Below are 23,062 nucleotides of genomic sequence, written 5' to 3'. Positions count from 1 at the left end.
GAATGCTAAAGTAGGAAGCCAAAAGATAACCGGGATAACAGGCAAGTTTGGCCTTGGAGTACAAAATGAAGCAGGGCACAGGCTGGTAGAATTTTGTCAAGCGAATACAATGGTCATAGCAAACACTCTTTCCCAACAATCCAAGAGACAACTCTACGCATGGACAACACCAGACGATCAACACAGAAATCAGACTGACTATTTGCTCTGCAGCCAAAGATGGAGAAGTTCTATACAATCAGTAAAAACCAGACCAGGAGCCGATTGTGGTTCAGATCATCAGCTTCTTGTTGCAAAATTTAGGCTCAAATTGAAGAAAGTAGGGAAAAGCACTAGGCCACTCAGGTATGAACTAAATCATATCCCTAATTAATATAAAGTAGAGGTAACAAATTAAGGAATTAGATCTGATAGAGTGCCTGAAGAATTTGGATGGAGGTTCGCAACATTGTACAAGAGGTAGCAACTAAAACCATCCCAAAGAAAAAGAAATGCAAGAAAGCAAAATGGCTGTCTGAGGAAGCTTTACAAATAACTGAGAAGAGAAAGGAAGCTAGGCTCCAGCAATATGTGGATCGAGAACTTCCAGAAGTACAGGCAGGATTTCGAAGAGGCAGAGGAACTAGAGATCAAATTGCCAACATACGTTGGATCATGGAGAAAGAGAGAGAGTTCCTGATGAACATTTACTTCTGCTTCATTGACTATACTAAAGCCTTTGATTGTGTGGAGCATAACAAATTGCGTCAAGTACTTAAAGAGATGGGAATACCAGAGCATCTTATCTGTCTCTTGAGAAACTGATATGCAGGTCAAGAAGCAACAGTGAGAACCGGGCATGGAATCACTGATTGCTTCAAAATTGAGAAAGGAGTTCGGCAAGGCTGTATACTGTCGCCTTGCCTATTTAAGTTGTATGCGGAGCACATCATGAGAAAGGAGGGGTTACAATAGTCACACATTGGGATCAAGATTGCAGGGAGAAATATCAACAACCTCAGATATGCAGATGATACCACTCTAATGGTAGAAAGCGAAGAGGAACTAAAGAGCCTTTTGATGAGGGTGAAGGAGGAGAGTGCAAAAGTTGGCTTGAAACTCAACATCAAGAAAACATCAATTCCTGGCAAATAGATGGGGAACAAAAGGAGATAGTGACAAATTTTATTTGGGAAGGAAAGCTATGGCAAATCTAGACATCCTAAAAAGCAGAGACATCACCCTGACAACAAAACTGCATCTAGTCAAGGCTATGGTATTCCCAGTTGCAATGTATGGCTGTGAAAGTTGGACCATAAGGAAGGCCGAGTGTCAAAGAATTGAGGCTTTTGAACTCTGGTGCTGGAGAAGACTCTTGCGAGTCCCTTGGACTGCAAGGTGAACTAACCGGTCGGTCCTAGAGCAGTGGTCCCCAACCTTTTTATCACTGGGGACCAGTCAATGCTTGACAATTTTACTGAGGCCCGGGGGGGGGGGTAGTCTTTTGCTGAGGGACATCACCGCTGCCACCTGAGCCCCAGCTCCACTTGCTTTCCCGCCTGCGCCCCTGACTTCCCACTGCCTGCAGCAGCTGCGCAGTGCCATGCCAAGGGGGTGCCCCAACAATGGTGGCCACTGGAGAGCACCAAAGGTGAGCCGGCAGCAGAGTGGCAGGGAAGCCCCTGAGGCAGCAGTTGGGGAGGAGGATGAGGAGGAGCGGCGGCCTGGTACCAACTGATCCACGGACCGCTACCGGTCCCCGGACAGGGGGTTGGGGACCACTGTCCTAGAGGAGATCAGCCCTGACTGCTCCTTAGAAGGCCAGATCCTGAAGATGAAACTCAAATACTTTGGCCACCTCATGAGAAGGAAGGACTCCCTGGAGAAGAGCCTAATGCTGGGAGCGATCCAGGGCAAAAGAAGAAGGGGACGACAGAGAATGAGGTGGCTGGATGGAGTCACTGAAGCAGTCGGTGCAAACTTAAATGGACTCTGGGGAATGGTAGAGGACAGGAAGGCCTGGAGGATCATTGTCCATGGGGTCGCAATGGGTCGGACACGACTTCGCACCTAACAACCTAACAATAACATATTTCCCTATACATATCTTTGCTTACCTTGAGAGCCAGATATTTCCCATCCTTTTATATCAGCAAACCAAAGAGAATATAAAAGGGTCTTTAATTTTTTTCCCCCTTGTGGTTTCATTCATTCTTACAACTGAAAGCCAAACTGGCCTCTTCCAATATGTTTTGCAAAAAATGTACTAAGATAAACTATATGGAGACTAGGGAGCAGGGATATGCCACATCGATGACATGGCAGCATTTCTGGGGCAAACCTGGCTGTGACATCACGTTGCTCTAGGATTCAGCTGAAACTCTAGAGGGCAGATGGGAAAACTACAAGTGGGGCTCAATATACAGGCTCCAAGTTTTCCCAGTTTCTTTTCTTCTTCTGTTTGATGTGAGAAGTTTTCTACCCCATTATCAACAGAACTTGTAAATCTTCCATCTAAGATTAGATGTCAGCATAGATGTTCCTTTTCAAAACTGGCAAAAACCCAGGTGGAGAGGAAGAACCAGTTATGCACATGCGAATGGCCATCCTCCCCATGGTCTCCGTATTTTCTCTCTTTTCTACAATACCAGCATCTTCTTCCATTTTCATCTCCCATCCAGTCCCCCCCCCTCCGTCTTACCCTCCATTTTCTCTTCTTCCCTAGGCCAATTCAGATTTCAAAAAGAAATTTCCGGAGCTGCTTTGGTTCACCTTAGGCTCACTCTGGTTGCCTGAGCAACCCAAAATGGCCACCAAGCTCTCAGGAGGTAATTTCACATGATCTCAACATTGTAAAATATTTTAAAATTTGGATCGTTTTTTTCAAACCTGGGGGGTTACTCCAGATTCCTAGAAACATCTCTTCTTTCTGTACTTCAATTGTTCAGTCTGCATTCCGGGACCAGGTTCAGAATTAGATATATAGATTTTTTAAAAACACAAATCCACTTACCTTTAAGTGCTTCCATTTTGTAACTGAAAAAACTATTTGCAGAATTTAATTAATAAATAAAGGCTTGGGAAGTAACGTGATCAAGTTGCTCAGCATGAGGCTGACAAAATCTTGAGCCAGATATTTTCTCATAACATGGTGCCCTATGCAACCCCGCCCCCCATATAAGACATTCAATACATCCCTCATGGTGATAAAACTGCTTGAGGCAGAGTTGGAGAAGAAGAGTTGGTTTATACCCCGCTTTTCACTGCCTGAAGGAGTCTCAAAAATACTTACAATTCCCTTCCCTTCCTCTTCCGAGAAAAGGTAGGTGGGGCTGAGGGAGCTCTGAGAGAGACTGCTCTGTGAGAACAGCTCTATCAGGACTCTGACTAGCCCAAGGTCACCCAGCTGGCTGCATATGGAAGAGGAGTGGGAAATCAAACCTGGCTCACCAGATTAGGTGCCGCTCTTAATCACTATCCCAAGCTGGCTCTGGAGTAGACACTATTTTTCTGTTTGACAGATCCATCCTTATATTCATTTTCTGTAGGACTCTGGCCCTTTAATAAGGAGGGAAAGACTAAAAGCCCAACTTCAGAATGAAAACACTGCTTTTAGTTAATGTTTAAAACTGAGCAGGCCTGCAGTGGACTAAAGCAAGGCCTAGCTTCCTGCTCTTATGCTCCCTCTCTCTTGCTTCAGCTGCCATTGCGATGGGTAGAAATACGCTTCTTTTTGTCCTCCGCTCCCATCACAACTGAGGCTCCTACAATAATTACATTGTTTTGGTGTGGTCAAAAGGTGAATACAAATGTTCAGTCTTTGGAAGGCGTATTGCTCATCAGGGATCAGAACTCATCATCCACATCAGAAACAGTAGTAAAACTGGAGGCCATCTGGTCGATTTACCTGCTAATGTAGAAGCAGCGGTCCCCGGGCCAGCTGGATCCAGGCCTAGCAAAGGCTTCCAAAGTCCCCAATGTGAAGATTAATGGCCAGATGTTTCAAACAGCTCAGCCTCACTACCCTCCGCCTTGTCCCTCCCACATCTTTTGTCGGCAATTCAGCCGACTTCAGGTGTTCATTAGCAGCTTAAAGCCAATCTTGGGCATTCTCCTTGAGAGACATATCTGCTTTTCCCCAACAACTGTGGTTTTTCAAAGCTGCACAGCAGGAATGGCCAAACTACAGCGGGAAGCTGGAGAGCCACAGTTTGTCCACCCCTGCTGTACAGAAAGTCAAGCTTTGCACCTAGGATTTTATTTGGGTCCAGGGTTGATAGATGAAACGTTTAGTTCTCTAGTGTTGTAATGTTGCCCTGACCAGGGTGGGCCAAGATCACCCAATTTCATCATGTCTCAGAAGCTAAGTACGGTGAGCCCTGGCTAGTATTTGGATGGGAAACTTCCAAGGAAATCCAGGGTCACTGCACAGAGACAGGCAATGGTAAAACTCATCTATTCATCTGCCCTGGCTCTCCCAGTCCCATCAAGTCTCAAAACCTGAGTAGGGTGAGCCCTGATAAGTACTTGAACGGGAGACCACCAAGGAAGTCCAGGGTATCTATGTAGAGGCACACAATGGTCAACTACCTCTGGACATCCCTTGCCTTGAAAACTCTACAGGATCACCATGAGTTGTCTACATTGTGATAGCACTTTCCACCACCACTGTAATATCTGACACCCAGAATCATTATTGTGTTGACGTGGCCCTGACAGTGGCTTCAGCAGTACTCAGGGACTGTATGCAAGAGCGACATCCTTCCATATTTCAGGCAGACAGGAAAAATGGTCCTCATTCTTGAGGAAGTCAAAGGCTCAACCCATTTCTAGGCCTAACCTACCTTGTCCCCAATTCAACTGTTACCTCACAATGGCTTTAAGAAACCAATGCTAGAGTTGCTCTTCTCCCTCCCTCAAATGTTTCATCCTGCCAAAATAGGTCCAACATTAAAATCTTTGGCAAGGAATATTCAAGTCTCCCCCAACCGGAGCAATTTCTCCTCAGAATTCCCAGAGCAATGGAGGATGGGTCTTAGAGGGCTCTCCCTCCAATTGGCTGAAACTCCTTTCCCCACATTCTCATTGGCTCTGGTCACCATGTACTGGCAGGAAGCCTCACTGAGACCACCTTTCAGGGTTGGAGAAGGAGAAGGAGACGAGGAGGACGACTTGGTTCTTATATGTTCTTTTTTACTACCCGCAGGAGTTCAAAGCAGCTTACAGTCACCTTCCCTTTCCTCTCCCCACAACAGACATCCTGTGAGGAAGGTGAGGCTGAGAGAGCCCTGATATTAAAGAAGAAGATGAAGAGTTGGTTCTTATATGCCACTTTTCTCTACCTGAAGGAGTCTCAAAGCAGCTTACATTCGCCTTCCCTTTCCTCTCCCCACAACAGACACCCTGTGAGGAAGGTGAGTCTGAGAGAGCCCTGATATTAAAGAAGAAGATGAAGAGTTGGTTCTTATATGCCGCGTTTCTTTACCCGAAGGAGTCTCAAAGCGGCTTACATTTGCCTTCCCTTTCCTCTCCCCTATGAGGTGGGTGAGGCTGAGAGAGCCCTGATATTCCTGAAGAAGAAGAGTCGGTTCTTATATGCCACTTTTCTCTACCCAAAGGAGTCTCAAAGCAGCTTACAGCCGCCTTTCTTTTCCTCTCCCCACAACAGACACCCTGTGAGGTGGGTGAGGCTGAGAGAGCCCTGATATCACTGCTCCGTGAGAATAGTTTTATGAGTGCCGTGGCGAGCCCAAGGTCACCCAACTGGCTGCATGTGGGGGAGTGCGGAATTAGACGTCCACGCTCCTAACCTGTACACCAAGGTGGCCCGTTCAAGCTTCTTAGGGGCATGTTGAGGATGGACCATTTTTATTCTGTAGAGCCCACTTCTTTGGGCAGCTTGTTGCTGGGCAGACCTTCTGTGTAGGAGACATGAAAAAATTAGACTTCAGCAAGTTCAAGGGGATCCGAAGGTCCAGAAGTATAGAGGGTGGGGATTATGAAAAGTCCATATTTCATTGGGAAAAGCAGGGGATATTTTTAAGAACAGCATTGGACCCCTAATGGCCCCTCAGACCTGGTTTGAGCTTGCAGAACTGAGGCGGGAGAGCCCTGAGAGAGGAGAATAGATTAGAGAAGCCCAACTTGAAGGGCCTCCATGCAACGCTGGCATCTCATTCCCCAGGCACCCGCCAGCTCAGTCAGAAGTCTGAGCAAAGGGAGTGAAATTGATGGACATGACGATTAGGGCAGGAGAGGCAGCCTGATTGGATGGGCAGCCACTCAGGCAGTAGGACGACACAGGCAGGAGCATTCATTGGCCCTTAAATTGTGAGGCCCAAAAGGCCATTAAAGGTAAAGGTAAAGGTAAAGGTATCCCCTGTGCAAGCACCGAGTCATGTCTGACCCTTGGGGTGACGCCCTCTAGCGTTTTCATGGCAGACTCAATACAGGGTTGTTTGCCAGTGCCTTCCCCAGTCATGACCGTTTACCCCCCAGCAAGCTGGGTACTCATTTTACCGACCTCGGAAGGATGGAAGGCTGAGTCAACCTTGAGCCGGCTGCTGGGATTGAACTCCCAGCCTTATGGGCAAAGCTTTCAGCCTTACCACTCTGCGCCACAAGAGGCTCGAAAAAAGGCCATTAGGCATTTTATTATAGTCACAAATAGGTAGGTAGATAGGTAGGTGGATGGGTGGATGGATGAATTAAAACTTCCCCAAATAGCAAAGTAATGTTTGTAGCCTTAATTAATTTGAAGCAGCTTTTTGCTGTGGTCTGGATAGCCAATGGTAGGCCAATCCCATTCGCTCTCTGAAGCTCTAGTTGGTACTTGGATGAGAGACCAACAAGGAAGTCAGGGGTTTGTCTCTCACTGTGGAAAATCCTATGGCATTGCCATAAATCAGCTGGAACTTGATGGCCCTTTCCAGCACCACTATAGGTTCCTTGAAACTTATGCTGGTTGGGAAAGAAAATTTCTGGCTGAAGGCAGCCTTACATCAAAAAGGTTGGACATTCTCCTCTTTTTCCACCAAGGAAACAAATGTCTAAATCACAGCTGAGTCAAAATACAAACAACTTTTCATGGACACATTTGGCAACACTGAAAAAGGCCTGCTTCTTTTCCATATATTTTTCAATACTCTTTACAAAACAAGTTTAAATTTAAAACATTGCTCTCCTGCTCAATTGCCTTTACTCACAGGGAGTGGTATTACAACATGATAGGCTACAGTGCTTTGTGATGTTGACTGCATGACATCTGATTGGCTGGGATTGTCCCAGTATTCCACCTGAATTGGGTGGAAGGCAGCCTACTAGAGAGTGCATGTGCAGAGAGCTAGTGCGCATGCCTCCTGTGCCAAAAAGAGACCCAAGCATGTCCCACCAGCTTTGACGGAGGCAATGGGCCACTCCACCCGCTCCAGCTGGGCAAGCTGCAGAGAAGGAGGCTGCCGAGTGGCTGAGATGGAGTCAGGGAGAGTCTGGCTGGCTAGATTCAGGGCAGGGGGGGGGAGGGTGAATCAGTGGTTGGGAGCTGCTTTGGATTCTGCTGCTCCTTCTGCATGCACAGGAGCTTGCACTGTTGAATGCAGGCAGGCAGTTGTGGGCTTGAATTTCCAGGTGTCTAACACAATCATGAACAAAAAGAAGCAGCAGAAGGGGAACCAGCGGGGCCAAATGTGAGGAGAGGTAAATATCGGCACTATCTCAGTCCGGATGCCTGCCCCACCCATGCTCACTTCCGGGGCCAGCAGGAGAACAGCGAGGAGCGGATGTCATGTTCACTGTGGGATGAAATCAGGTCTGAGTGAAAACGTCAACTTCATCCTATTACCATAGGGTGGTATTATTATTATTATTATTATTATTATTATTATTATTATTATTATTATTATTATTATTATTATACTGCTACTATTAATATTACTAGGGGAAAAGCCCGTTGTATCCAAGAATACAACGGGCGCTAGAGCTTGGCAGTGGGAAGAGGAAGGGGAGGAGTTGTCCAGTCTGTAAGGACATGGGGTTGAATGTGTGTGTTGTGTGGGAGGTTATGGTGGCGTGGTGGCAAATGAGGGCATGGGTGTGGAGATATGGGTGTCAAGAACCTGTGGTGTGGAATGTTTGTTGAGTGTGGGGCAGGACTGACCTTTGGGAATTGTGGCATAGTGGTTACAGATGAGCTTTTCTGTCTTCAGATATGTGAAGGGAAAATCAGACTGGAGACTCTTCTTAGGGGAAGATTACATGGCAACCAATTCCTCCCAGTTCTGCGTCATTTCCCTTCTTGTGTGAATTAGGCCACAGAAACCAAAATGCCTCTCTGTCCTAATACACATGGGGTAGTCACAGTACACAGGTGTCCACCCAGTTCCTTCTGTCTCCCATGTTTTCACTGTTGATAAAATGTTATGTGCCCACATGCTTCCTTCACGGATGCTCCTTAAAAGAAGAAGAACCGATTTTTGTACCCTGTTGTTTACTACCCAAAGGAGTCTCAAAGCAGTTTACAAACACCTTTTCCATTTGTCTCCCCACAATAGTCAACCTGTGAGGTATGTGGGGCTGTGAGAGGTCTGAGAGAACTGGGAATGGGCCACAGTGACCCAGCAGGCCTAAGATGTGTCAAAGCATTTTTCCAATCATCTTCCCTTCCTCTCCTTCTCACTATTTACAGTTTCAGGCTGTATTTATTTAGATCTTCCTGCACTTTCCAGACTCACAGGACTGATGCTGGTCTGCCTGTCTGCGCCCCAGAATACAGTTGCTGGTAAGGGCTGGCCATAGCCCATAGCCCAGGAAGGACACACCTGCACCACTCCCTCCCAACTGCAGGCAAAAATGGCTCCTTTGAAGGCTGGACTCTGAGGCATTGTACGATTTTGAAGTCCCACCTCCAAACCTCCAGGAATATTTCGAACCCAGGGGTAGCCAACCTCCTGGTGGGGCCTGGAGAGCTCCTGGAATTACAGCTCACCTGCAGAGTATAAAGATCAGCTCCCCAGGCAGAAAGGGCTACTTTGGAGAGGGTTGTGGTTGAGAAGAAACATTTAAGGCCTCCCACACAGGTTGTTGTTGTTGAATTGAAAGACTTGAGGCCTACTGCACAGGGTTGTTGTGCAGATGAAACAGGAGACAAAAGAGCCAGCTTCCTCTGCAGAATAACGCTGTGCAGTGGCCTCAAATCTGCAGAGAGTTGCAAAGAAGAAAGACACATGGCTTGGCTGTGTCTAACCCCCGGCCAGAGCAGTATTTTAAGTGAGAAGGGGCTTTTCTGTAGCCTCCCTGTCAGGCAAATGTTTGGCAGAAGGGGAAAGTCCCCCCCCCTCAAAAGGAAGGCCCTCAGGCTCCCCTGCGTTGCTCTTGGAAAGGCCTCCCTCCCCTCAGTCAGGGCCTGTCAGAGGCTCCTTTGCAGCAGGCCTGAAGGGGGGAGGGGGAGCACTCTGCAGCCTCCGGCCAGCTCTGTCAGGGTTCTGAGGCCATTTACAGTTGGACATTATTATTATTACTAGTAATCAAGCCCGCTGCAGGGGAATGCAGCGGGCGCTAGGACCTTACCGTGGTCTTCGGCATGGTCTGCGGGTCCTTCGGCGGCGGCGGCGAGCCGGGGCTTCGGTCCTCCTCCGGCGCCGCCTCCTCCTGCTGCTCCTGCCGGCCGCCTGCGCGTCCCCTTCGGCCGGCGCTTGTCCGCCGACGCCGCTGCTCCTTCCCCTGCTGGCCAGCGGGCCCGGCCAGTTGGCGGCGGCGGCGGCGGCGGGGCGGGGAGAGCCGGGTGGCGGCGGCGGAACGGCAGGCGGAGGCGCGGCGGCAGGCAGCGGCGGCGGTGGAGGTCCGGCAGGCTTGTCCCATCTTCTTTCGGCGTGGGCGGGCTGACGCGGCGAGAGGCGCTTTGCGCCTCTCGCCGCGTCAGCTCGCCAGGCAGGGAACCCCCGGCAGCCGCGCTTCGCGCGACTGCCGGGGGCTCCCCCAGGCGGCGGCCTGACGCAGCGAGAGGCGCTTTGCGCCTCTCGCCTCGTCAGCCCGCCAGGCAGGGAACCCCCGGCAGCCGCGCTTCGCGCGACTGCCGGGGGCTCCCTGGGTCGGCGGCCTTACGCGGCGAGAGGCGCAAAGCGTCAGGTCAGGGGGAACTGGAGCTGGGAATCGGAGGGACCAATCGGCAGGCGCTTCGCGCCTGCCGATTGGTCCCTCCGATTGTCTGTCATGAGGAAGGGTCCAATCCGGACCCTTCCTCATCACGGACTAATCCCACCTTCAGACCCCTTAGCGAATTATATAGTCCGTGGCGCCCGTGGCGCCACGGGCGGTTTAAAGATTATTAAATTTATTGCCCAACACTCCCAGAACTGGCTCGTGGCGTTTTTCAAATGTCCAGTAAAACCCCATTAAAATGGGCAGCAAAAATTACAATTGCCCATTCCCCCTGGCCACAGGCATGGGGGGCGGTTTCCAGAGCCTGGCTGGGAAATTCCTGGAAATTCGGGGAAGCGGCCTGGGAAGGACAGGGACCAGAGTGCAGTACAATGCCAGAGAGCCATGAATGAAGTAAAGAAATATAAATACATATAAGCTTTTTGAAAGTGTTCCATGGTAGCGAGGCATTTGTGCAGAGTTGTCTTCAAACCACTGGGACTGTGAACTGGAAGGGGGTGGGGGAAGACCTATGAGTGAGAAAAACAGACCTGCACCACAGAGTTTCTCTTTCACAGCACTTTCCCCGGGAAAGCTGCAGGCGGGAGGAGCACATTCAACCAGGATCCTTCCCCCACGCCCCAAAGCCCACTTACTGCGGCAAGAAACAAAAGCTGCCGCAGCAGGTGCAGCTGAGCTCCCCTCGCCAGGGTAGAAAACATCCCCCCCCCATAATGGAACTTTTGTGAGTCACAGTCCGCGGGGAAGCTGCTCTTAGCCAGCCCTCCCTTGCTTGGGGCTCCTCGCGGGCCTTTGGAGGCGCTCTGGCTGACAGCAGTGGGAAGGAGTCTTGGGGGCCTTGGGGGCCTCGGCCGACTCCAGAATCGAATGAGTTCAGTCACTGCTGAGGAGACAAGAGCAGCCGCGGACTCTTTCCCAGCCGAAAGCATACTCTGACGGCCCACGTGGCAGGGCCGTGTCGCTCACGCTAAGCAGGTCTGGGCCCGGGAGCTGCCCGGAAAGCCATTCAGAAGCTGCTCCTGGGAGGGAAAGTGGCGGTCAAGAGGAATTACGAAGCCTAAAAGGAGACCCAGTCCTAGGCCACTTTCAACACTAGCTATTAAGGCCTAAGCTTTTGGGGACTGAAACAGACTGTCAGAAACTCAAGATGCAATCACAATGTACTGAGGCATTTAAATCTCACTGATTGAAATTTAAGCTAGACAGTGGCCGTGGAAGCCAACTTATGGCAACCCTATAGGGCAGGGGTGGCTAAACTGGCTCTCCAAATGTCCATGCACTACAATTCCCATGAGCAGTGGATAGACAAACATTTGGGTCCAAGTGCCCAACCTTCCACACAGCATCTATCCATGAAGATCTTATTTATTGGTTTGTTTCATTTCATTTGCACCCATCTTTCTTCCCAGTGGCAAGATGACTTACATCCTTCTCCTGCCCTCCATTTTAACCGCCCAACAACCCTGTGAGGTGGGTTAGGCCGAGAGTGTGGACTGGCCCAAGTTCACCCAGAGATCTTTCTTCCACAGCAGAGCTGGGATTCGAACTTAGTTCCCTCCAAGTGTAACTCAGCACTAACCATTATATATTTTAGGGGTCTGCACTTCGGCACAGTTTGGCAATCACCGAAGCACCGGCGCCAATCTGCCCTTCCTCTCAGTGCCACGGCGCTGGCCGCCTCAGGCTTCAGTGATCGCCGAGGTGGCCAAACCATGCCGAAGCACTCACCCCAAGTCTGCTTTCAGGTTGCCTGAAGATCTCCTAGAATTGCAAGTGATCTCCAGACTGGAGAAAACAGCTGCTTTGGAGGGTGGAGTCCAAGGCATTATTCTGAGAAAGAAGGTCCCTTCCCAGACCCTGCCCTCCCAGAGCTCCTCCCCTAAATCTCCTGGAATTTCCCTGAGTTGGCAACCATAGAAGATGTTGGTTTTCCATTGAGGGAGGATGGAGAGATGAGTACTGGACTGGACCAGATGCTCTGGGAGGTGGCATAATCCCAGTGGCACTTCCAGTCACTGGAGGCCTTCCCGTGGAGCTGGCTGGCAATTGCACGATGAGCATTAAGCCATGTCCGTCACTTTCTCCCACAGTGCTGGTCACAGTGGCACTGCCAGCATTTGAGGAGGTCACTGCAGTTGACTGAGCAGCAAACTGGCCTTGTGTGCCAAGCCCTGGTCAGTGCACCCCTGTGTTAGTGTCATTCCTGGCATGGGACAGAACCCAGTTCCATGAAAAAGGAAACATTTGCGTCTTGGTTTCATTCGTTCATTCGTCCGTCCGTCCGTCCATCCATCCATTTATGCTTTGATTTATACCCTACAACTCTCACCAATATCGTCTCTTGGCGGTTTCAAGTCACTTCTGACCTGTGGCAACCCTATGACGGAATGACCTCCAAAACCCCTGTCATACGCAGCCTTGCTCAGGTCTTGCAAATTGTCAGACTTGACTTTCTTGGTTGAGCCCATCCCTCACCTGTTGGGTCTCCCTCTTTTCCTGCTGCTGCCAACTTTTCCTAGAGTCATTGTCTTTTCCACTGACTTGTGTCTTCTCATAAGTATGATAGCTTCAGTTTGGTCATTTTAGCTTCTAGGGAGAGTTCAAGCTTGTCTTTCCTAAACCCCTGCCAGCTGGGGCTTTTTGTCTTTTGGTAGTCCACTCTACCTGAAAACTCTCCTTCCACAACACATATTAAAGCAGTCTACTTTTCTCTTCATTGTTCAGCTTCCACACCCATTCATCCTAAGGCAGGGGGTGGGCAAACTGTGGCTCTCCAGATGTCCGTGGACTACAATTCTCGGGAGCCCCTGCCAGCTGGGGCTCTTGGGAATTGTAGTCTATGGACATCTGGAGAGCCACAGTTTGGCCACCCCTGTCATATGGCATGAATTATTATCTTGACCTTGGATGCCAGCAACTCCTCCTCAACTAAAGCATCTTGTCTCCCTCCATCATGGCTGCCCTTCCCAGTCTCATTCTCCTTCTGATTTCCTGGTTGCAGTTTCCCTTTTGGTTGAATGTAACAGAAGGGGCTCACAGAAACATGATACAAGGGCCGTTTCCATGTGGGCAGAAGAGGCTGGAAGGGTACTCATATGGAAGCAGGGCTAATCCCCACTTCCCCATGACAATGACGGGCCAGCCACCTCTGAGGCCTGGAGTGCTTCAGGGTGCCATTGCCCCGAATTAAGGGGACATAGATATTTTCTGTGTTCCCTTAGCTACCCTGGGGATAAATGGGGCCTAGGCCAGCACAAGCATATGTGCCCAGCTCCTCAGGCCTGGCTCCTCCCCATGTATGGTGTGCTGGCAGGGCCACAATATGCCCCAATTGGTTCCACAGCACTTTTTAAAATTTGCAGTGGAGACAAGTGGGAAAGAAGGATGTGTGCTCAAAAGAGCATGAAGGCTAAAAGTGAGCCAGTGAGGCCATAGGAAACTATTTGAAAAACATCAGGAAGTTACTAATCTAACTATGCTAAATACATAACTCCTCTGATGCCCCCTGTAAGATATGCTTCATGTCCTTTTGAATCATGCACACTAGATTGTGCATAATCCAATTTCCCTTCTCAAGATCTAGCCTGCATAGCCTTTGAGGTTCATCTTCTACTGTAAAGCCTTCTGGGATTCTTCTTAGAAAACCCTTCTGCATCCTAGAATCCTAGAATTTGAAGGAACATCCTGGGTCATCTAGTCCAACCTCCTGCACCATGGAAGACACCCTATTGCTGACAATGTAACCTCCCATCCCCTTGAATCGTCACAGAATCAGCCTCTCTGTCAAATAGCTATCTAGCCTCTGTTTAAAAATTTCCAAAGAACGTCCCACCTCCCAAGGAAGCCTGTTCCACGGAAAAACCGCTCTGACTCTCAGGAACTTCTTCCTGATGTTTAGACGGAATTTCTTTTGAATACATTTTGAATTAATTTTATCCCATTGGATGTGGTCGGTCCCTCTGGGGTAAGGGAGAACAACTTTGCTCTATCCTGATCAGTGGTCCCCAACCTTTTTCAGGCTGGGGACCGAGGGGGGAGAGGGAGGCCCAGGGACCAGGGGGGAGGGAGGCGTGGGCACGCTGGTGGGCACAAACACGCAGGCGTGGCAACTCCACACTAGCGCGTTTGCACTCACCGGCGCCCGCACCTCCCCCCCCCCCGAAGCGGCTGATCGCTCCCGGCCCCGGTGCAGTGAGCACCGTGGCGCAAGGGGGGGGAGGCGCAGGCACGCTGGTGGGCGCAAATATGCAGGCGCGGCAGCTCTGCGCCTGCACGTTTGTGCCTGCCAGTGCCAGCACCCGCGCCTCCCTCCCCCCCTGCAGTGCGATCGCTCCCAGCACAGATAGGACTGTGCCAAAGGGGGAAGGGCTCCCCACCCCACTGACTGCGCCATAGAGTTAGTGCCGGGAGCAGCACTACCCAAAGCCAAGTCCCACAGAGTTGGAAAAACTCCGCCAGTTCATAGATAAAAATCTACAGAGGTGGTTTATTCGCCCAGCCACCTCCCCAATGGCCGCTCCGATGCTTTTTGCCAAGAAGAAAGATGGAACCCTCTGACTCTGCACTGATTACCAGGCAATCAATGCTCTTTCCAGGGGGCATGCATATCCCTTCCCTTTGATCAAGGATCTGTTGGGTCAACTGGGGGAGAGGGAATATCTTCACCAAACTAGACTTGAGGGAAGTCTACTACCGTGTCTGAATTGCAGAAGGAGATGAGCGAAAGACAGCATTTAACATCCCCCTGGGACAATTTGAATACGTCGTCATGTCGTTTAGCTTAAGTGACTCACTTGTTTCATTCATGAATGTAATTAATGAAGTATTGCATGACTTATTGTATCGGGGGGGGGGGGTTGGGGAGGGTTACCTTGATGACATGTTGATATACAGCCAGAACAAAGAGGAACATGCGGTGCTGGTCCGCGAGTTTCTGAAATGCCTCTGTGATCACAAATTATATGCCAAAATGTCCAAATGTAGACTATCTAGGCTACCAGATGTCGGAGTGGGGGATCCAAATGGACCCCGCTAAGGTGAAGGACCTGCTGGCTTTGGAAATCCTGAGCACCAGCCGCCAACTACAGTCGTTCTTAGGCTTGGCCAACTTCTACCGGGATTTCTTACCCAGCTACTCACAAGTAGCCCTTCCTCTGACTGATGTTAAAAACCACAAGGAAGGGGGTCCGAGACAAGCACCCAGGGGCACAGCTGACTTGGAATGAGAGTTGCACCCAAACTTTCAATGAGTTAGAATCACAGAATCATAGAATAATAGAGTTGGAAGGGACCTCATGGGTCATCTAGTCCAACCCCCTCCACTATGCAGGACACTCTCAACCCTATCGCTCATCCACTGTCACCTGCCACCCCTTTGCCTTCACAGAATCAGCCTCTCAGATCTAGCCTCTGTTCAAAAATTTCCAAAGATGGAGAACCCACCACCTCCCGAGGAAGCCTGTTCCACTGAGAAACTGCTCTGTCAGGAACTTCTTCCGGATGTTTAGATGGAATTTCTTTTGAATTAATTTCATCCCATTCGTTCTGGTCTGTCCCTGTGGGGCAAGAGAGAACAACTCTGCTCCATCCTCCATATGGCACACTTTAGAATACTTGAAGATGGTTATCAGATCCCCTCTCAGTCGCCTCCTCTCTAGGCTAAACAGGCCAAGCTCCCCCAACCTTTCTTCACACATCTTGGTCTCCAAACCCCTCACCATCTTTGTTAGTGAACAAACGTTCCAGTTTGTCAACATCCCTCTTCAATTGGGGTGCCCAAAACTGAACACAGTACTCCAAGTGAGGCCGAACCAGAGCATAGTAAAGCGGTACCATCACCTCCTGTGATCTGGACATGATATAGCCCATTTGATACAGCCCAAAATCCCATTTGCCTTTTTAGCCACTGAGTCACACTGTTGACTCATGTTCAATGTATGGTCTACGAAGACTCCTAGATCCTTTTCGCACATGCTACTGCCAAGACAGGTCTCCCCCATCTTATATTGGTGTATTTGGTTTTTCCTACCTAAATGCAGAACTTTACATTTGTCCCTATTGAGCTTCATTTTATTCAGTTTAGCCCACTTCTCGAGCCTATCAAGATTATCCTGTATTCTGTTGCTGTCTTCAGTTGTGTTTGCTACCCCTCCCAGTTTAGTATCATCTGCGAATTTAATAAGTATCCCTTCTAATCCCTCACCCAAATAATTTATAAATATGTTGAACAACACAGGCCCCAGGACAGATCCTTGTGGTTCTCCAATTGTCACTCTTTTCCAAGAAGATGCTGAACCATTAACAAGTACCCTCTGGATACTGTCAAGCGCTAAAAGAACTCACAACAAAACTTCTATATTAAGAAAGCTTTAATGGAAGTACTCTAGTCACTATAACTCAAGAAGTCAAATCTACCCCACAATAGAATTGCAAGTCCTTTTCAATACAATTCTCCCGCCCCAAACTTGAATGTTCCCAAGGGGAGGGGTGCTCTCATACCCAGGTGTCAGCCCAGGCATCCTGCCAGAGGTGCTACAATTCGCACGTCCTTGGACTGGCCAGTGCCTATGACAAGATACAATGTTGTTGTTGTTACAAAAAGCAGAGCTAGCGAGCAGGGATCAAAGCACAAACAATTCAGAGCGGGCATTACAAAGCATGATAACATGGAAACAGAGAAGAGGCTTCAGTTACATAGAAAGCCAGGAAAAAGAATAGTGGAATACAGACAAGATGGGGTAACCCCTGTTCATGGACAATTCATGGCAGAGAACAGGTACTGATCCTGACAGGTATGATCTCTCAACCAGTTATTGATCCACCTGACAGAATTAGGATCCATACCGCATTTTACCAACTTGTGAATCAAAAGCTTTACTGAAATCCAGATAAACTATCTTCACAGCATTCCCCTGATCCAACAAGGTAGTCACTTTCTCGAAAAAAGAGATAAGGTTGGTCTGACATGACTTGTTCTTGTGAAACACATGAAACACGGATTGGGCCGCGAGGGTGCAGGAAACCTGGGAGGAGGTTTTGGAGAACCTCCACAAAGCCAAGGCCTATTTCAAGGTGTGGGCAGATAAGAAATGTCCAGCAGCACCGGCTTACTCCACAGGGGTCTCCACTAAACACCTCAAAATCAGATGCCCAAGTAAGAAGTTGAGCTATAAATTTGTGGGTCTGTTTAAGGTAGTGGAAGTGGTAAATGAGGTGGCAGTCAAAGTGGAATTACCTCCCTTGTATCAGAAGGTACACCCCGTGTTTCACATTGGCCTTCTGAAACCAACTTCTCCGCCAGATAAGTGGCATCCCACGACTCCTCCCCCACCCCCTGTCATGGTAGGGGAAGAAACACACTATGAGCTCTTTGGTGTGCTTGATTCCTGGATTCAGAGGAAGCGCTTGCACTATCTGGTAGCTTGGAAAGGATTCCCTAACCCCGACAACGAATGGATAGACGCAGAGGACGTGCATGTTCCGATGTTGGTAAAACACTTCCACAAAGCATACCCATCTAAACCCTCCTTTATTGCCTCTCGCAAGGATGGCTTTGCTGGAAGCTCAGACTAAATATCAGATGGCCCAATGGGCTTTGGCACCTTGTAGATTAGAAGAAACTGTATTGCCCTTTCTGAGTGAATCGGTGTTCCCGCCAAAAGCAATCCCTGTGCCCCCCTTTCCTCCTCCAAAATATATAAGCTTTGTAACCTCCTTCCTTAATGTCTCTATCAAGAATCCTGTCTGTGAGCTGATTGCGAAGTGCTGATCTTTGTCCTGATTCCCCAAATAAAGACTTCTCCTTAAAGCAGGGGTAGTCAAACTTGCACAGCCCTTGTCCATCATCTTCGGAACCTCTTTAAGGACTGGAGATGTCCCGGAGGACTGGAAGAGAGCAAACGTTATTCCGATCTTCAAAAAAGGGAGGAAGGATGATCCAGGAAACTACAGACCAGTGAGTCTGGCCTCTGTTGTGGGGAAGATAATGGAGCAGATATTGAAGGGAGCGATCTGCAAACATCTGGAGGACAATTTGGTGATCCAAGGAAGTCAGCATGGATTTGTCTCCAACAGGTCCTGCCAGACCAACCTAGTTTCCTTTTTTGACTAAGTAACAGGTTTGCTGGATCGGGGAAATTTGGTTGATGTCATTTACTTGGATTTTAGTAAAGCTTTTGACAAGGTTCCCCATGATGTTCTGATGGATAAGTTGAAGGACTGCAATCTGGATTTTCAGATCGTTAGGTGGATAGGGAATTAGTTAGAGAACCGCACTCAAAGAGTTGTTGTCAATGGTGTTTCATCAGACTGGAGAGAGGTGAGTAGCGGGGTACCTCAGGGTTCGGTGCTCGGCCCGGTACTTTTTAACATATTTATTAATGATCTAGATGAGGGGGTGGAGGGACTACTCATCAAGTTTGCAGATGACACCAAATTGGGAGGACTGGCAAATACTCCGGAAGATAGAGACAGAGTTCAATGAGATCTGAACACAATGGAAAAATGGGCAAATGAGAACAAGATGCAATTTAATAAAGATAAGTGTAAAGTTCTGCATCTGGGTCAGAAAAATGAAAAGCATGCCTACTGGATGGGGGATACGCTTCTAGGTAACACTGTGTGTGAACGAGACCTTGGGGTACTTGTGGATTGTAAACTAAACATGAGTAGGCAGTGTGATGCAGCGGTAAAAAAGGCAAATGCCATTTTGGGCTGTATCAACAGAGGCATCACATCAAAATCACAAGATGTCATAGTCCCATTGTATACGGCACTGGTCAGACCACACCTGGAGTACTGTGTGCAGTTCTGGAGGCTTCACTTCAAGAAGGACGTAGATAAAATTGAAAGGGTACAGAGGAGAGCGACGAAGATGATCTGGGGCCAAGGGACCAAGCCCTATGAAGATAGGTTGAGGGACTTGGGAATGTTCAGCCTGGAGAAAAGGAGGTTGAGAGGGGACATGATAAGTATTTGAAGTATTTGAAAGGTTGTCACTTGGAGGAGGGCAGGATGCTGTTTCTGCTGGCTGCAGAGGAGAGGACACGCAGTAATGGGTTTAAACTTCAAGTACAACTATATAGGCTAGATATCAGGAAAAAGTTTTTCACAGTCAGAGTAGTTCAGCAGTGGAATAGGCTGCCTAAGGAGGTGGTGAGCTCCCCCTCACTGGCAGTCTTCAAGCAAAGGTTGGATACACACTTTTCTTGGATGCTTTAGGATGCTTAGGGCTAATCCTGCGTTGAGCAGGGGGTTGGACTAGATGGCCTGTATGGCCCCTTCCAACTCTATGATTCTATGATTCTATGATTCTATTATTCTAAACTGCGGTCCTCCAGATGTCCATGGACTACAATTCCCAGGAGCCCCTGCCAGCGAATGGGAATTGTAGTCCATGGCCATCTGGAGGGCCGCAGTTTGAGTACCCCTGCCTTAAAGGTTCAGCCTGAATCCTGCGAGTGAGGTGTGGATCTGCTGGGTCTCAACCACTTGGTTCCTGGCATTTAACCACGACTGTTATTGAAATCAGGTTGGTTGTAAATTGTGGCACATGTAATCAATCCGTAATCCTCTCTAATTTGACTGTCTGGAAGCTTCCATTTTACAGATTCTGAGCCTAGCCCTTCTCTAACCACAGATCTTCCATTCGCCACACTTAGAGTCTTTTTCCTATCTTCAGTTAGGATGTCAAAGTAGCCTCTGTGTGAACACATGTGTTTTGTATACGCACTGTCTAAATACCAAGTCTTACTTTTGGTCAATATAAAGCACTTTTATAAAATTATTCTTTTTTTTTGTCTGTTTTGAGAAGGCGCCCCTTTTTAGAAGCAATACATTCCTTTTTTAAAGTGTCTGTTTTCCACACGAGTAGCCTTGCTTTTGTTGCTTATATTGAAAGCCACTTCTTCAGTTTTATTATTGCAGTTCTCAAATTATGTTCCAAGTTGGTTTAATACATCAGTTAGAGACAGTTTGCCTTTTGCTTTAATCTAAGACACAGTATTTTCATAAGCCCTTGATAAGCTTTTAAGATTAATACACGATCCTGTTCTCAGATATCTTTCCCAGCCCTTCTGAGCTGTTCAGTTAGACTAAGCACTTCACCTAATGGTCCCACAAGTTCTATTTTTCTGTCAATTTAATACTAAAGAATTTCTTTTGTAAATAGAGCTCCAAAGGAGGGGAGGAAGAGAGGCAGGGAACCCAGAGATCTTCTTAACCCCTAGCCCCAACCAAGCGCCTGGTGGAAGAGCTCTGTCTTGCAGGCCCTGCAAAACTGTGTCAACTCCAAAAGGGTTCTCAGCTCACCAGGTAGGGGCCAGGGATGAAAAGGCCATGGCTCTGGTCGAGGCTAGGTGAACCTCACTAAGGCTGGGGACCACCAGTCTACTGCAGGGGCATAGAAGAATTAGTTATCCCTAGACCACATATGGCCTTGAAGGTCAATACCAAAGCACTGAACTTCATCTGGAACATAATTGGCAACCAATGCAGCTGCCTCAGCACTGGCTGGATATGGGCCCTCCAAGATGTTCCTGTAAGAACCCTAACAGCTGCACTTTGTACCAGCTGTAGCTTCCGAATCAAGCTCAGAGGCAGGCCCATGTAGAGTGAGTTACAGAAGTCCAACCTGAAGGTGACCATCTCATGAATCACTGTGGCCAGATGTTCCAGGGCCAGATAGGGCACTAGTAACGCCGCTTAACGCAGGAGGAAAAACGGCAATTAGGCTACTCTGGTGACCTGTGCCTCCATAGATATGGAGGTGTCAAAGATCATCTCCAGATTCCTGGCTGAGGGCGAGATCTCTAATTGCACCCTGTCCAGGCATGGGGGCTGCCCTGCCTGATCTGACCCTTTACTACCCAGCCACAGGACCTCCATCTTGGAAGGACTGAGTTTCAGGCAACTCGGCTTCAGCCAAACTGCCACTGGTTCCAAAATCTGGCAATGTTGGGGGAGGGGGATTGTAGAAAGAGCTGTGTGTTATCCATAGATCGGTGACAACCCCCCCCCCCCAACTCTGGATCAGCTAGGCCAGAAGGTGAATAAAGTTCAGGAGGTTCCTAATCTATGCTAAATGCACATCTCCTATGATGCTCCTGAAGGAAATTCTTCATATCCTTTTGAATCATGCGCACTATGCACATCCCAAGAGGCACAGCTCTGCTGCTATCATATGCGGATCCCTGGAGGGGAATCGTCCCAAGGGATGAGTCAGGGATATGCAGGAAATTACAAGCCCACTGTCTCACGCCTAGCAGCCATTTGCATGTACGGTTGCCCATCCTGTACCGGGAAATCCCTGGGGATTTGGGGGGTGGAGGACCCTCAGTGGGATTTAATGCCATGGAGCTCCTCCTCCCCCCCCCCGAATCCAAAGCAGCCATTTCTCCTGCAGCTGGCCTCTGAAGCCCCGAGATCAGCTGTGATTCCAGGAGATCTAAGGGTTGTCAGTTCTGAGTTGGGAAAAGCCTGGAGATTTGGAGGGCAAAGCCTGGACAGCAGGTCAGGGTTTGGGGAGAAGAGGGGCTTCAGTGGAAAGCAATGCCTCTTCCAAAGCAGCCATTTCCTCTAGGAAAATTGTTCTTGGTCATGTGGGTACCAGTTGTAATTTCAGGAGATTTCCAGCCATCATCTTGAGTTGGCCAACCCTTGGGGATATCCAGCCCTCCCCCCCCCAGAAGCTGGCAGCCCTGCTTACAAGTGTGCACCCCAGCCTGGAAGGCGTGTTCCAGGGCAAAGAGGCCCAGACAAGGAGGATCAATGTTGGTTTCCATGTACTGAGCCTCCAGCGCACTGTCAGCACCTCCACACAGTCAGGAAGGTTACCAGGTAAACAGCTGCACACAAAACAGCTGCACCTGGCAACCGAGAACAGGAAACCTCTGGACTGGCAGGCTGAAAGGTTGCCTGTGTACACAAGCTCGGCGGAAAAAACACCCTGACCCGAGACTTTCCGTGTGGATCCAATTAAAGCCAGCTGCTTGCTTTTTTTTTAAAGGTGCTTTGAAAATTGTCAGATCACAAAGAAAGCGTCTGCAGGAAGCACAGACGAAAACATGTTTCCTTCAGCCGAGTGGAAAAGGCTCATTGCAAGCAGGTTAATGGAGGAATCCAGGCTGCTGCTGACTAGATGGGTCGCAGCCAAACTGATCACCCAACTTAAGACAAAGAGAGAGACCATTTCTGCACCAATGCTTTACTCTGCTCTGGTTCGGCCTCACTTGGAGTCCTGTGTTCAGTTTTGGGTACCCCAGTTGATGTTGACAAACTGGAACATGTCCAGAGGAGGGCTATGAAGATGGTGAGGGGTTTGGAGACCAAGATGTATGAGGAAAGTTGGGGGAGCTTGGTCTGTTCAGCCTGGAGAGGAGACGACTGAGAGGGGATCTGATAGCCATCTTCAAGTATTTAAAAGGGTGCCATATGGCAGATGGAGCAGAATTGTTCTCTCTTGCCCCAGAGGGACAGACCAGAACAAATGGGATGAAATTAATTCAAAAGAAATTCCATCTAAACATCCGGAAGAAGTTCCTGACAGTTAGAGCGGTTTCTCAGTGGAACAGGCTTCCTCGGGAGGTGGTGGGTTCTCCATCTTTGGAAATGTTTAAACAGAGGCTATATAGCCATCTGACGGAGAGGCTGATTCTGTGAAGGCTTAAGGGGGTGGCAGGTTACAGTAGATGAGCGATTGGGATGTGAGTGTCCTGCATAGAAGAAGAAGAAGAAGAACAAGAAGAAGAAGAAGAAGAACAAGAAGAAGAGTTGGTTCTTATATGCCGCTTTTCCCTACCCGAAGGAGGCTCAAAGCGGCTTACAGTCGCCTTCCCTTTCCTCTCCCCACAACAGACACCCTGTGGGGTGGGTGAGGCTGAGAGAGCGCTGATATCACTGCCCAGTCAGAACAGTTTTATCAGTGCCGTGG

At 48.9% G+C, this 23,062-nt stretch overlaps 1 long non-coding RNA gene across 3 annotated transcripts in view; it reads right to left on the bottom strand.

Moving 5' to 3' along the window:
• Positions 1-23,062, bottom strand: part of LOC143842715 (uncharacterized) — a 57,448-nt gene that overhangs the window by 20,512 nt on the left and 13,874 nt on the right. The window contains exon 1 of one of the 3 annotated variants that reach the window (XR_013233320.1): positions 2,993-3,101. The exons of the other annotated variants lie outside the window; for them this stretch is intronic. This is a non-coding gene — a long non-coding RNA (uncharacterized LOC143842715). Of the gene's footprint in view, positions 1-2,992; positions 3,102-23,062 lie in introns of those variants that run through there. 3 annotated transcript variants of the gene reach the window in all.

The sequence above is a fragment of the Paroedura picta genome, chromosome 8 (assembly GCF_049243985.1).
Source record: "Paroedura picta isolate Pp20150507F chromosome 8, Ppicta_v3.0, whole genome shotgun sequence".
Lineage (NCBI taxonomy): Eukaryota > Metazoa > Chordata > Lepidosauria > Squamata > Gekkonidae > Paroedura > Paroedura picta.
The sequence above is the reverse complement of the archived record's forward strand: the minus strand, read 5'-3'. Positions and strand labels throughout refer to the sequence as shown.